Below are 14713 nucleotides of genomic sequence, written 5' to 3'. Positions count from 1 at the left end.
TTTACATTATTCATGCATTAGCATTGATCACAAATTAGCTTTAACCTACATACAGATCTAAACAAGACCAACTTTCCAGGAATGTGCCTAATTAATTTAATGGAGAAAACATTGCTTGAGAATATGTTAAAAGGAATAGATTTAATGGATCTAGCTGGAAACATACTTCTTTGCATCAGTCTGCATTAGATAAAAAATATTAAATTTATATTTTGCATTTTATCATTAAAGTAGTAATTAATGTTTGAGCCATTCAAATGTGCAATGTAATAAGTGTTACTAAAAAGAAATGCAAATACAATTCCTTATTTTGTTAAATTTCCTTATGATAGGAAAGTAAATACATGTGTAGCCGCGAGCGGGTAATAATATTAGTAGGCAGGAAAAGTTACTTGTGCAGCATGGAACATTGTTCATTCAGGGTGTGTAACACTGTCAAAGTAGGAGGATGTGTGGATCAGGGGGGGAATGTTACAAGACTATTTCCAGTTTCCATCTATATCCTCCACACACCATTTACCAGAACAAGTGGTGAGGGCTACAACCTCTCATGTGAGTGAAGGAGCACGTCAAAGGATGGTCAAAGAGGGCAGTGGGTCTCTGTGAAGTCGAGGTGTGAGAGGGTGGTGCAGAGCACAAATGTAAACAACTTTAAAATTACCTTGTGATGGACTATTACAACAATTTATTCTGTGTCCCTAGGGGTTAGGATTAAACACAGAGGGTGGGAAGACAGCAGTAGAGATCCTCACAGCTCTGTACACCACAATGCGTACAACGTTTACCCTATATACGCATCAGGGCATTTGTGTGTCTTTTGCTTTCTCACCTTAAGTGAGCTGGGTATTCCCAGACGTGGGCCGCAGGCTCTCTGTGCCACTGGATTCAAGCTAGCTGATGAGAGGTAATACTCAGAAACCGGTCCGAGGATGCTTGTTTCCGGTCTAAGGAGGACCTGGCTTGGCAGTTCGGTCTGGACTGCTCCCATGAGGCACAGGGTCAAGAATTGTTTACATATGGCTGGGTCTAAACTGGGGTGGCATGGTGAGCAAAAGAATGACAGATTTAACACAGATCTCTTAACTGGGGGTGAATGTTTGATGTGCTCTTCATTCCGTCCCCCATCTGTGTGTCTTTTGGCCTCAGTTAAACAAATCAGCCTATCATTTTGTGAAACTACTCAACAGCCGTTCTTGTGTATTGGGACAATCTCTGTATCGTTCCAGGATTTAGCTAGCTCTCTACCCCTCAAAATACAAATTGTGAGCAGATTGAGATATAGGCCCCATATAAGAGGTTCCAAAGCATATGTATCTCCCAGTATATAATCAGGCCTTGTCGCCCTCCCAGGATCTATTCAGTCGAGAACATCAAAGGAATCTGTAAGAGAAACAAGGTGGGCCTTGGAAATTTCTGTTTCTAAAGACACATGAAGATGGAAATCAACTCTCGTGGATAAGTGGCAACTGCCATGAGCTACTGTGTTCCAAAGTGATTTAGTATCCCATATTCTGGCTATTATCATCTGGTTGTGCCATACTTCAGTCCCCCATCTGGATCTTGCTTTGGACAGCACTGACTAATACTTTCTCCTTGTCAAAGTTATTTGGTTCCGATAGTTGGGTTTAATATATTTAATTAAGGCCACCTTTGCTTGACTACATTGTTTGCTGTACTAAGAAGGATTAGTTTCTTTTTAGGTGGTAGTTAACATTTCATAATAAAGGACTCGTGAAGATTGTCAATTGAAATATCATGAGATTTCAACAATTATTTTGCTCCTTCGCCAGTAACTCCATTGTTTCTCATTTTCTCAATGGTATCTATCAATTTACTATAGATTGGGGACGTTATACTTATTTGGAATATTAGAAGAGACCACTTTAGTGTCTACTTATTATTCGAGAGACTTAAATCTCCAAGATGTAAAGAATTGTGAGCATGGGAATTAATTGACAGTTGCCTTCTCATCATTAAGTGGAGGTTAGTGTGGTCACTTTCAAGTCTCTTGAGGATCTTCAAGTCCTTCATATGTGGCCACAGTTGAATAGCTAGCAAGATATAAACTATTCTATTTGATTGGTTTAGCCTATTGAAGGTGTGAGCACCTTCTACATCAGAGGGAAGTGGCCTTTACAGGGCCTAAGACCTGGATTCATTTGCATCCGACGTAGTTTAATAGAAAGGATTCACCATCTATTTACTGGTAAAAGGTTTAGTTGAGGAATGCCATATATGGTATCTTCCTCCTCTGTAATGGCCAATTCTGAATTATTGAATGGCTCAAAGGTGACATTGAAGTCGCCTGCAACAATTTCTGCTCTTAACAAATGGTCACAATTGATTTAAGACTCGAGATAAGTGAGTGTGCTAGATTTGTTATTCTGAACATGATTACTATTGTAAACATTGAAAATGTAAAATCTCAAGGCGTCAGGGTAATTGATCAATCAACCAAGAATATCGGAGGAGATTATAAAAAGCTTTCTAAATCTACAATTGAGTGTAATATTCACCCAGATTATCAATACACCTATTTGTATCCTTCTCCTCTGCACAACAGCTTTAATACAGAAGCTAGTAAAGCCTTCTCCTTTAAACCAGCTCCACACACCAAGTTTCCAAATATAAAAAATGTAAACTGAGCCAATAAAATTCCCCCACTTCGAATCTGACAGTTTGGATTTGAAGCAGACAGTATTCTAGAGAAAAATACTTCTGTCTTGTGAGGTTCATGTGTGCAGATTCAATCCACGCTTTCTTCTGATGAGGTCTTGGCGGTAATGTTTTTAGCTTACTGTCATTCACAATATTTCAAAATAGTCATATTTGTATCATGGTACTGAACAGCATGCACCCTCACAGTATCTGAGCAGATTACTGAAGTGTATTTGCAAATGTCTCTGAACCAATGAATCACTTTGTTGAACAATGAGCCTCTACCTTTGCTTCATCCTCATGAAAGTCTGTCCACTCTTTGCATGTATATTGCCTCCCCCTGTACGAGCATCATTAAACAAAGAGGGATTGAGGGGGTGTTATGCTAGAGCACAAAAGGCTAGATTGTGGCCTAGTTATGGTTTCTGTATGTGGCTGCCATTTACCAGCACTAGGAGTTTTCTTTGATGGAGACACCAACTTTTGAATTGCCCTTAGGTGTTCTAAGTAGCCTTTTGCCTTAGAAAGTTGGGATCTGTGGTTGTCTATTATTCCCGTGCTATTGCCACCCTCACGTTGGGATAGCACAGTAGATCGACATTTCAGAGAAACCAGTTCTTGTAAATAAGGTGTTATCACAGACAGTTGGGTAGTTAGGGGCATATGCATCAAGCCTTTTTCCGTTCGCAAATGGGCCAATTCACAGAATCTGCCCTTTTGTGAATGGAAAAAGTGCCTTTTCTAATGCATGTATCTTTTGTCATTCGGAATTTAGGTAATCACAATTTTTTGTGATTTCGTAAACTGTGAATGCATTTAGGAAATAGCAATTTGCGAATTCTTATTTTCTGATGCATGTAACCTTTCCTAAATGCGAACTGTCCATTTAGGAAACACTAATTACCATCAACTTCAAGTTGCATGCAATATGGAATTCCTGTCCAGTTTGACATATAAGGTCCCATTAACTATTGTTAATCTTAGATCAAGAAAATCTATGTTTCACCGGCTATGGTGCATTGAGAACCTTAAATTCATGTTGTTATTGTTTAATGCTATCACAAAAGCTTTAAGATCCAGTTTCTTACCCTCCCATACAAAGAAGATATTGCCAATGTATCTTAGCCAAATGTTGACTTTGTTGGTCCAGCGTTCGTTCCATTCCAGAGCACGTGCTTTTCCCACCAGCCCACTGTGAGGTTGGCATAGCTGAGAGCAAAGCAGGTGCCCAAGGAGGTCCCTTGTAACTGTTTAAAATACAAATTTTCAAACATAAATACAATTTCTTTGAGGCAAGTTTCAATCATTGTCAAGATCATGTGTGTGTACTCAAGAAGGTGGTTACTGTGAGTTTTTGAGAAATATTTACATGCTTCTGAACCATTGGTGTGTCTAATGCAAGTGTACAGACTTTCCACATCTATGCACACTTACCAATTGTCACTGCTCAAGATTCAGAATCTTCTGCAAAAAATCTTTAGTATCTCTTACATTCAAATTAAGGTATTTTACGTAGGGGAAAAGAAAATGGTCAACAAAAATTGAAGTATTCTCAAACAAGCTGTTCTTAGAGGAGACTATGGGTCACCCAGGGGGCTCCAGAGGATTTATATGTATATTGGGTAGTAGGTAAAATGTTGGTTTCATGGGTGATTTGTTATGAAGGAACTGTCTCTCATCTCAATTAAGAAGCTGTCTTTTGAACCAACCTTGAATCATTGTGAAATATTTAATTTGTAGGTCGGTAAGGTATGTTTTGTCTTCCCTGTGGTAGCATGCAGTTTCATTTAACTTGTGATGGACCTCTCTGACATAGTTGGTATGCTCATTAGCACTACATTACCAACTTTAGCGGATGGTTTGATGATAAGATTAGTTTCATTTTGTAGTATAGTCACTGCCTCCCATTGGGCTTTGGTCATGTTTTTACTGCAGGGTGTTTTTTCAATGAGACTTAATAAATCAGGTGCTACAGTTTCAAAACAATTGTCTATATGATCTTTGGCTATTTGTGGTATATACTTAGAAGGTGCTCTGAATCTGGTCTCATCAGATTCTCCTATATGTACCCCAAACATGTCTGGGAGTTCAATAAGAAGGGCTGGATCAAAATTATCTGGTCATTCTGTTAGGGCACAGCCCTGATCATTGTGACTAAAATCATCAAGTAGGCGTAATGTAGCAATATCTTCAATAGATAAAAGTGACCTATCTAAAGTGGATTTTGTTGAAATTTGTTGTAGTGTGTCTCTCTCTCGTAATGCATGTATTTGAAATCATTTCAATGTGTGCACAACTTTGTACAGATCGATACATGTTTGTGCGTGGTCAAGTGATGTATAAGGACAGGAAAATAAACCCAATTTTAACATTCTTTCTTCATTGTCAGATATTATTCTATCAGAAAGGTTGATTACCATTAATTGTAATATCCTAGCTGCCATTATTGCTTCTTTGTTCCCCGGTCGCATGTTCCCATACCAGTATTGCTGTTGGTTGTCATCTTCTTCCGTTTTGCCTTTGCCTCCTCGCCCCCTCCCTTTTAGTTTTCCTCTGATAGACTGTTCATTGATTCTTTGGAGGAAGCAGCATTCCTTGGAAAAATACAGCTTTTCTTCTGGATTTGATGATACACTGTCAATGGATTCTTGATCTGAGCTGAGATCTGTGCCAGATTCCCATCTACCACTGTCTATAGCCCTAAGAGCTTTATCTGTCACTAGTTTAGTTTTGAAGATTTATTTTTCACATATCTTGATCTTCTCATTAACTTGATTAAGTTCTTTTTTGGTTGCGTCTTGATCTTCTTTGCGGAACTCTTCACTTATATTCTGTATTTGGAGCATGAGTTCCTCGTGTTCTTCCCACGCATTAGTGATCAGGATCTGTAGCATCTTTTTAGACCAGGCATCTTTGTTCTCTGCCCACTTGTGGCTTTGTAACAGCCAATGTAGGTATTATAAATATACGTAACCCTCTTGGAATGCGGTCCACTTTGATATAATTTTGTGAGGAGGTGGCCTCCCACCATCTAATTACTTCCTTCCTTCCTAGTCTTTCCAGTATGTTTCCTTTTTGCCTAATATTGGTGAGATTCTGCTGGTGTGATGGCGTATCCATTCCATGATTTATGGGAATGATTTTCTTCTTGAAGATGAGTGTAGCTGAGGCCTCCCAGCCCTTTAAGAACTTATCGGCCATTGCCCTCAGGACAGTTGCTCTCTTTGAACTGCAACCGCGATATGATGCTAAATTGCCTTAGCATACACCGGCGACACCAGTGAGACTGTTAGTTTCCTTACAGTTGTTCTTCTTTTTCAGTCTGCGATCCCATAGGGAAGGGATTAATTTAGACCATACACATTTGTGCGTGGCTCTGAACCTTCTTGCCGTGTCAGCATACCTGCTATTTTGTCAGAGGAGACCACTCCTTCCAGTTCCTGGTGCTCACCGGTGGGAGTCTAAACTTTGGAGATCCAGATGTCAGTTGGCAGTTTCAGTGGATGTCCATCCACATGGTCAAGGCTCGACGGTGGACACCACTGCTGTAATATTCACATGTAGAGGAATTCTACCTCCAAGGCAGAAAATGATGGTCCAGCGTTCGTTCCATTCCAGAGCACGTGCTTTTCCCACCAGCCCACTGTGAGGTTGGCATAGCTGAGAGCAAAGCAGGTGCCCAAGGAGGTCCCTTGTAACTGTTTAAAATACACATTTTCAAACATAAATACAATTTTTTGAGGCAAGTTTCAATCATTGTCAAGATCATGTGTGTGTACTCAAGAAGGTGGTTACTGTGAGTTTTGGAGAAATATTTACATGCTTCTGAACCATTGGTGTGTCTAATGCAAGTGTACAGACTTTCCACATCTATGCACACTTACCAATTGTCACTGCTCAAGATTCTGAATCTTCTGCAAAAAATCTTTAGTATCTCTTACATTCAAATTAAGGTATTTTACATAGGGGAAAAGAAAATGGTCAACAAAAATTGAAGTATTCTCAAACAAGCTGTTCTTAGAGGAGACTATGGGTCACCCAGGGGGCTCCAGAGGATTTATATGTATATTGGGTAGTAGGTAAAATGTTGGTTTCATGGGTGATTTGTTATGAAGGAACTGTCTCTCATCTCAATTAAGAAGCTGTCTTTCGAACCTACCTTGAATCATTGTGAAATATTTTAATTGTAGGTTGGTAAGGTATGTTTTGTCTTCCCTGTGGTAGCATGCAGTTTCATTTAACTTGTGATGGACCTCTCTGACATAGTTGGTATGCTCATTAGCACTACATTACCAACTTTAGCGGATGGTTTGATGATAAGATTATTTTCATTTTGTAGTATAGTCACTGCCTCCCATTGGGCTTTGGTCATGTTTTTACTGCAGGGTGTTTTTTCAATGAGACTTAATAAATCGGGTGCTACAGTTTCAAAACAATTGTCTATATGATCTTTGGCTATTTGTGGTATATACTTAGAAGGTGCTCTGAATCTGGTCTCATCAGATTCTCCTATATGTACCCCAAACATGTCTGGGAGTTCAATAAGAAGGGCTGGATCAAAATGATCTGGTCATTCTGTTAGGGCACAGCCCTGATCATTGTGACTAAAATCATCAAGTAGGCGTAATGTAGCAATATCTTCAATAGATAAAAGTGACCTATCTAAAGTGGATTTTGTTGAAATTTGTTGTAGTGTGTCTCTATCTCGTAATGCATGTATTTGAAATCATTTCAATGTGTGCACAACTTTGTACAGATCGATACATGTTTGTGCGTGGTCAAGTGGTGTATAAGGACAGAAAAATAAACCCAATTTTAACATTTTTTCTTCATTGTCAGATATTATTCTATCAGAAAGGTTGATTACCATTAATTGTAATATCCTAGCTGCCATTATTGCTTCTTTGTTCCCCGGTCGCATGTTCCCATACCAGTATTGCTGTTGGTTGTCATCTTCTTCCGTTTTGCATTTGCCTCCTCACCCCCTCCCTTTTAGTTTTCCTCTGATAGACTGTTCATTGATTCTTTGGAGGAAGCAGCATTCCTTGGAAAAATACATCTTTTCTTCTGGATTTGATGATACACTGTCAATGGATTCTTGATCTGAGCTGAGATCTGTGCCAGATTCCCATCTACCACTGTCTATAGCCCTAAGAGCTTTATCTGTCACTAGTTTAGTTGTGAAGATTTATTTTTCACATATCTTGATCTTCTCATTAACTTGATTAAGTTCTTTTTTGGTTGCGTCTTGATCTTCTTTGCGGAACTCTTCACTTATATTCTGTATTTGGAGCATGAGTTCCTCGTGTTCTTCCCACGCATTAGTGATCAGGAACTGTAGCATCTTTTTAGACCAGGCATCTTTGTTCTCTGCCCACTTGTGGCTTTGTAACAGCCAATGTAGGTATTATAAATATACGTAACCCTCTTGGAATGCGGTCCACTTTGATATAATTTTGTGAGGAGGTGGCCTCCCACCATCTAATTACTTACTTCCTTCCTAGTCTTTCCAGTATGTTTCCTTTTTGCCTAATATTGGTGAGATTCTGCTGGTGTGATGGCGTATCCATTCCATGATTTATGGGAATGATTTTCTTCTTGAAGATGAGTGTAGCTGAGGCCTCCCAGCCTTTTAAGAACTTATCGGCCATTGCCCTCAGGACAGTTGCTCTCTTTGAACTGCAACCGCAATTTGATGCTAAATTGCCTTAGCATACACCGGCGACACCAGTGAGACTGTTAGTTTCCTTACAGTTGTTCTTCTTTTTCAGTCTGCGATCCCATAGGGAAGGGATTAATTTAGACCATACACATTTGTGCGTGGCTCTGAACCTTCTTGCCGTGTCAGCATACCTGCTATTTTGTCAGAGGTAGACCACTCCTTCCAGTTCCTGGTGCTCACCGGTGGGAGTCTAAACTTTGGAGATCCAGATGTTAGTTGGCAGTTTCAGTGGATGTCCATCCACATGGTCAAGGCTCGACGGTGGACACCACTGCTGTAATATTCACATGTAGAGGAATTCTACCTCCAAGGCAGAAAATGATGAGCCATTCCGATATGCAGTTTATAAGTTTTATTAAATTCAGTCAGCAGAAAATAACGCATTTCGACCACACACAGGATCTTGGTCACATGACTATTTTGCTCGGTTGAGGTATTTAAATAAACATGAGTGTCACACATGATGCAATGATAATCGACATAAGAAAGACATACAGTTGATTCTGCATTGAGCATAGTTAAGGTTCATTGTGGCACATATATCTTGTCGTTTATGTTTTAAATAATTATTTATATATTCACTAAAAAACAAAGGTTACAGGGACCTTATAGGTAGGTACCGAATTGTCATAAGTGATGTAATATGTGAGGTTATAAGCAGTGCATTGCTGGGGCATAAGTTATAGTTAATGCTGATAACTATAACCACCAAATTCCTATATTATTGTGCGAGTAGATTCAGTCTCTTACTACAATGTCCCTGTCACCTTTGTTTTTTTTTAGTGAATTTCTAAGGTTTTTATTAATTCCATTTCCTAACTAAAATGACCCTGTAACAATTTGTCTTTTCTTTGAATGTGTATGTTTTTTACAATTTTATTTCTTAACAATAGTAACCATGTAATCTTTTGTTTTTTGAGTGAAGCTGATCTCAAAGGAATGATGCCTTGCCTCTAAAAATTAACAGTGAAGGTGCGGCCCAAAGATATAAGAGTGACACTACTACAGAGTACTGTAGAAGAAACAACAAAAGAAGAAACTCTGCCTCTTTTCTACATTGGACAATCAAGTCATCAAAGCCCAGACAGGTGTTAAGAACAAACATGCAAAAAAAATTAATGGTGAATGACTTTGGCACTCCAGTTACACCACTACTATTAATATTCACACATTGAAGTGATGGAATTAGCATGTGGGTGCCACAGGGAGCCTGTAGCCCTTTTGTTCAGTTGTGTTCCTAGAAATAAGGAGGAAATAATATGGCTATAAAACTGGTACCTGAACCAACCTTTGTCTGATACCGCAGATTTACAAAAAAACAATAAAAAATATTTATGCACATTTAACTTTGAAACTTTATGCTTTCATCCTAGTAATATCTCTGCCATTATGTCAAGGAGTCTCCACTTTGGCCCCTTTTTAAACATTGTCAGGCAAATTTGAGTCCCAGGAACCATTCAGATGAAACAACATGGCTGATTTCAGCCCCAGGGATCTCATCCCCTGGAGCCTGGCCTTTATTTCTATATTTTTAAAAATGGAAGGGGGCCATGTGGTCCTCCTACCAGGCCAATTACCGGGGCCTGGCCTCTCTGTTGGGTACTGCTGGGGAGCATCACGGCCACTACAGTCCCTGCCAGCTCTATGCATCCTGCAGGAACTGGAAATACCATGAGACCCAGGGAGCTGCCAAACGTACTGCTCCCTGGATCCCAAAGAAATTTGTATGTTCCCTGCTCACTTGACAGTGGGCAGGAACATAGACAAATGTTCCGCTTTCAGCAAGTGAGAGCACTTGTGAGCTCTTGCTTGCTTAAAGTGGAGCATTTGCTTGGCTTGGAGGTAAACTGCAATGTGCCAGGGGTGTGCTTCCCGAGCAATTACAGGAGCCAGCCCTGAGGTGTGGTAGTCGCAAGGCTCATGTATGACTCCAGGACAGGGGTCGTGCTGCCCCCTCCAATGCTTGTTTTAGCCTCAGCGAGATGGTGGTCCTCAGGACTGTAGGGGGCTACTCAGGCCCCCTTACCTTTCTTTAAAGTATTTGTCCCAAGGAGGTAGAAATCCCTGGGGCAGTCCATGTGGCCTCTGCACTGTATTCAATTAAACCCCATGAAGGAGGTGGTCCATGGGGCTGTAGTGAAGTCTGTGAGGCCCGCAGCCCTCATTTGTATTAAAGCCCTGAGGAGGTGGCGGTCCCCGGGGCTACTATAAGCCCAAGGACGGGCCTTCAATGTGCCCCCCTCCTTTTCCAGCTCCCAAGGCACCCGGGACTTGGCCCACTTGGGGACCAAAAAAAGTAAAAGCACGGACCTGGCAGCGGATTTTTCTGTGATTTAAAAAAAAATGTATTCTATGGCAGGGGCCATACCCTGGCCCCTTTTCTTTTTCTAAATCTCTTTTTGTGGGACTCATCTTCAGGTTGATTCTGAAGATAGATGCCAACACTTCCTGGTACAAGTGTTGGCAGCCAATCCAATTTCAGCATTGATCTGCAAATCTTCTGCAAGAATCTGTTGCCCTGGATACCTATATTTTTCCCTTTAACAGCTCTAAAACTACTGAACGGATTTACAGCAAATCACAAAAAGCTTGATCTGCATGACCAAATCTATCTTTCTGCCAATGTTGGTGCAATTCCTTCCAGTGGATCAAGCTGCAGTCGTGTTCAAAGATCCTATGAGAATGAACATTGGGATCCTCTTATTTCGCGGTCCCCGCTTGACGGATGACCCCAAAACTTTCAACAGAGCAGCTGTACCCACTAAAGTATATGTTTGAAGATTCCATGAAGATTCATTAAGCGGCGCCAAAGATAATGGCATAACAAAAAATGCTCTTCCTATGGAAAGTAGGTCCTAACTATACCTACCTACTGGTGACTGCCAGAGGGTTATGTATGTATATATATGTTCACTGAAAAAAACATAGGTTTCAGACATGTTATAGTTAGGAATTAGCATTTAAAAAACCTTAGAAATTCACTGAAAAAACCATAGGTTTTAGGGGTATTATAGTTAGCTAGACATTTCACTCGTATAAAACCATTGAAATTCCCCCGTTATAGTTAGTTGTACCAACTATAACTTGCGCGCCCGCAATACACTGCTGATGATATCACATATTACATAATTCATGACATGGTAAATAAATGTGGTATGTGGTAAATAAATAAATAATACCTCTCTTTTTGAATGCATAAATGAATAACAGATAGCTCAATAAATAAGAGTCAAGATTCGAGGTAGTAGGAGTTTTGCAGGTTTAATACAGCATAAGGACAGGAACAGGACAACCTGCACAGGAATAGGATGGCAAGCGCTGCCGGGGGCAGAATCTGGACAAGAAAAAGCTAACTTTTAATAACAGTACATGAGCATATATACATAACGCAAACACATAGCATTACATTGCAATAGGCGTAGCAGTGGGTGGAGCAAAGGGTGTGACGCGTAGCAGTCGCGAAAGATAAGGGTGAAAAGAGGTGTAACAGGGCGTATACATGGACATGTGATGCAAACGTAACAGAATATGTCATAAATGGGGCGGAAACCATGGAGGGGGCTACCTAAGGAGCCGGGACCTCTAACCTGATGGTGCGCGCAAACTGGCAATGACGTGTTACTAGGAGAAGCTGGGGGCTATGAACTCTGTGCTAGGAGCAGAGACTGAAGTCTGGAGAGTTAGGGCGACATGTACCTAAGCAGTATCTAGTATCTGATGTTTAGAGAACATGTTGATATAAACTAAGGATCAGGAGGGGAAAGGCTAACAGACTCTAAGACTGGAACATGCATTATTCTACATGTAGTGCGTGATGAAGAATATTAAATGACCATTAAATGCAGTATTTCTCTTACATGGAGACGTAAAGGCTAGACAATGACGGAAACTATTGATGCGATTCAGTAGCTTTAGGAATGCAGAGAAGGAGGACTGAACTGATAACTTGGAATCATAACATACTCTTGGCAGACTCAGAGGCAGAGCCAGGCTGAACCGGGCACTGTGAGGCAGGAAGTAAGTGAAGGGTCGAGGATACAGGTGGGGGCTGTGTCGCTCCTCAGCGAGGGCTTCAGGAGACAGAAGCTGAATCTGGTGTCCGGGCCCTTTTGAGGCCTAGAAACGGGGACTTTACAATGGAATAACGTGCACACTGAGAAACGTGGCAACGTAACTTTACATAGGCCTAATATTCGTTGTATTCACGAAGACTGGAAACTGGCATACTAGAGATGGACACAACTATAATTGCGTCTTTAATCAAACATGGGGAATACATATGCATATTAATCATGCACACATAACATATGGTGGAGGACGCGTAGGGACACAGAACATGGCAAAATTTACTTTTCCACATTCCCTCCTTGTCACTACGTTTCCATCAGGAAACATCAATATTCATGATACCATCTATTATTTCATACAGTATCATTTGCTCGTCTCGAATTCTTTTTGAACGGGATTTAGAACGGGACCTAGGACTAGGAATACAAGATGTAGCACAAATGCCGCAAATCGCAGGGCCACATTGTATACAAAGGCAGCAGCTGAATATGATCGCTACTGCAATACCTAGAAAGGACAATACTTTCCATCCCCAGGCGGAAATTATATTCCAGAACCAACCGGACCATGTCCAGGTGCCTGGATTTTGGTGTAACAGATGGGCAATTTTATGAAATCTGGTTATAGCTGAATAAACAGACGGCGCGTTATTTGGAATGAAAATACAGCAACTAGATCCGATGACTCTACAAGCCCCGCCCCTATCAGCCAGTATGACGTCAAGGACGAGACGATTCTGTAAAACGACAAATCTCATAGCAGATTGCTCTTCGGTTAAGTTACCTAGAGCAGAGGCAGTCTCATTTACTACAGCTTCGAGGGTTCTGGTTAACCTGCGGATTAGCTTACTATTCTGGATAGGTCCTATAAAGAAGAAAAAACCTCTATTGAAATCTGTATACTGTTCTAGAGCAGTTTCAGTATAATCGACAATTGGGGACTCGATCTCCCTTCTATGTCTAATGTGTACTAGATGTGTGTTTCTATGATAATCAGATGGGGCTAGGAAAACAGGTGGCAGTAGGAAGGCAATGTAACAGGTTCCCTCCCAATCAAGGGGCAGACGAACATATGCGGTTTGACCACAAATAAAATATGAATGACGTGAAGCTTTGAAAATAGATTTCCCACTGTCACTATACTTGACAATAGTAGTACAATCGCTATGTCCTACGTGTGTAGAACCATTATTTCGGACACATAATTCGCCTTTGACTGGTAGTACTGAAATTGCAGGTAAGTCTGGAGTAGTATCAGACTGAACATTCAGGACCATGAAATTCGAAGAATAATTACCTAAATTATACACTTCATTTTCTAGATCTAACCCGGTTCTGTGGGGAAGACCTTGCTTGTCTGGAAAACAGGTACTGTTAAGAAAAGACATATCTGTTGAGGATGACGTTAACGTGGACCATGCTCCACACGAACCATTATGTGAAAAAGGATAAGGAAAGAGTGGCAGAACTCCCTTCGGTGTCTGGAAAGGGGGGAGTCGACCACATACCCAACAATTAGTGGCATTGCTGGTCTGGTGTGAATAATGTAACATGCGGATAAAAGAATTATTTCGCATAGCGAGGCGGTAAGAGAGTTCATGAGGAGGCAGATCACTAAACGTGTGCTCTACCGTAACATTAGTAGACTTATTTACATGAGAAACTGGAAAATACAGGTAAAATGCATAACTGGTGCAGGAAATCATAATGCTGAGAAATAATATGAAACTTAGAAAAACGATACATCGGATTGAGTTTTGACTAACTCTCTCACTATGGGGGTCTATCTTATACATGTCAGAAACAGTCTAACCGTTTCACCTAGGGGAGGACTTAGACAATCAAACTGGCTGACTTATTTTACTAGACCGGAGTTTCAACTTATACTCCTGCTGCGGAGTTTTCTCTAACAGGGGGGGTTCAGTATCATTGTTCTTTGCGGGACAGTCCTTGAGAATAGTACTTTGGTAATCCTTCAAATCCTGGGAAATGTTCTTTGAAACGGGCTTCAATCCATAAAATTTCTTTATGTGCGAAAGGTGCACCCAGCCTTTGCGTCCTTCCAACTTCACGGCTGTGCGGGTGGCGAGGAGAACCTGTCGGGGCTCCTTCCAGCGAGGCTCCAGCGGACTTGAGCGGTCAAAATTTCTCACTAAAACCATGGATCCGGGAACGATTTCATGCGGTGCCACCTCGGTATTGTCTGGAAATGCGGCGGCAACCTGTGAACGACAAGAGTTGAGGGCAGACATCAAGGAAGCTAGGT

The sequence above is a fragment of the Lissotriton helveticus genome, chromosome 4_1 (genome assembly GCF_964261635.1).
Source record: "Lissotriton helveticus chromosome 4_1, aLisHel1.1, whole genome shotgun sequence".
Classification (NCBI taxonomy): Eukaryota; Metazoa; Chordata; class Amphibia; order Caudata; family Salamandridae; genus Lissotriton; species Lissotriton helveticus.
The sequence above is the reverse complement of the archived record's forward strand: the minus strand, read 5'-3'. Positions refer to the sequence as shown.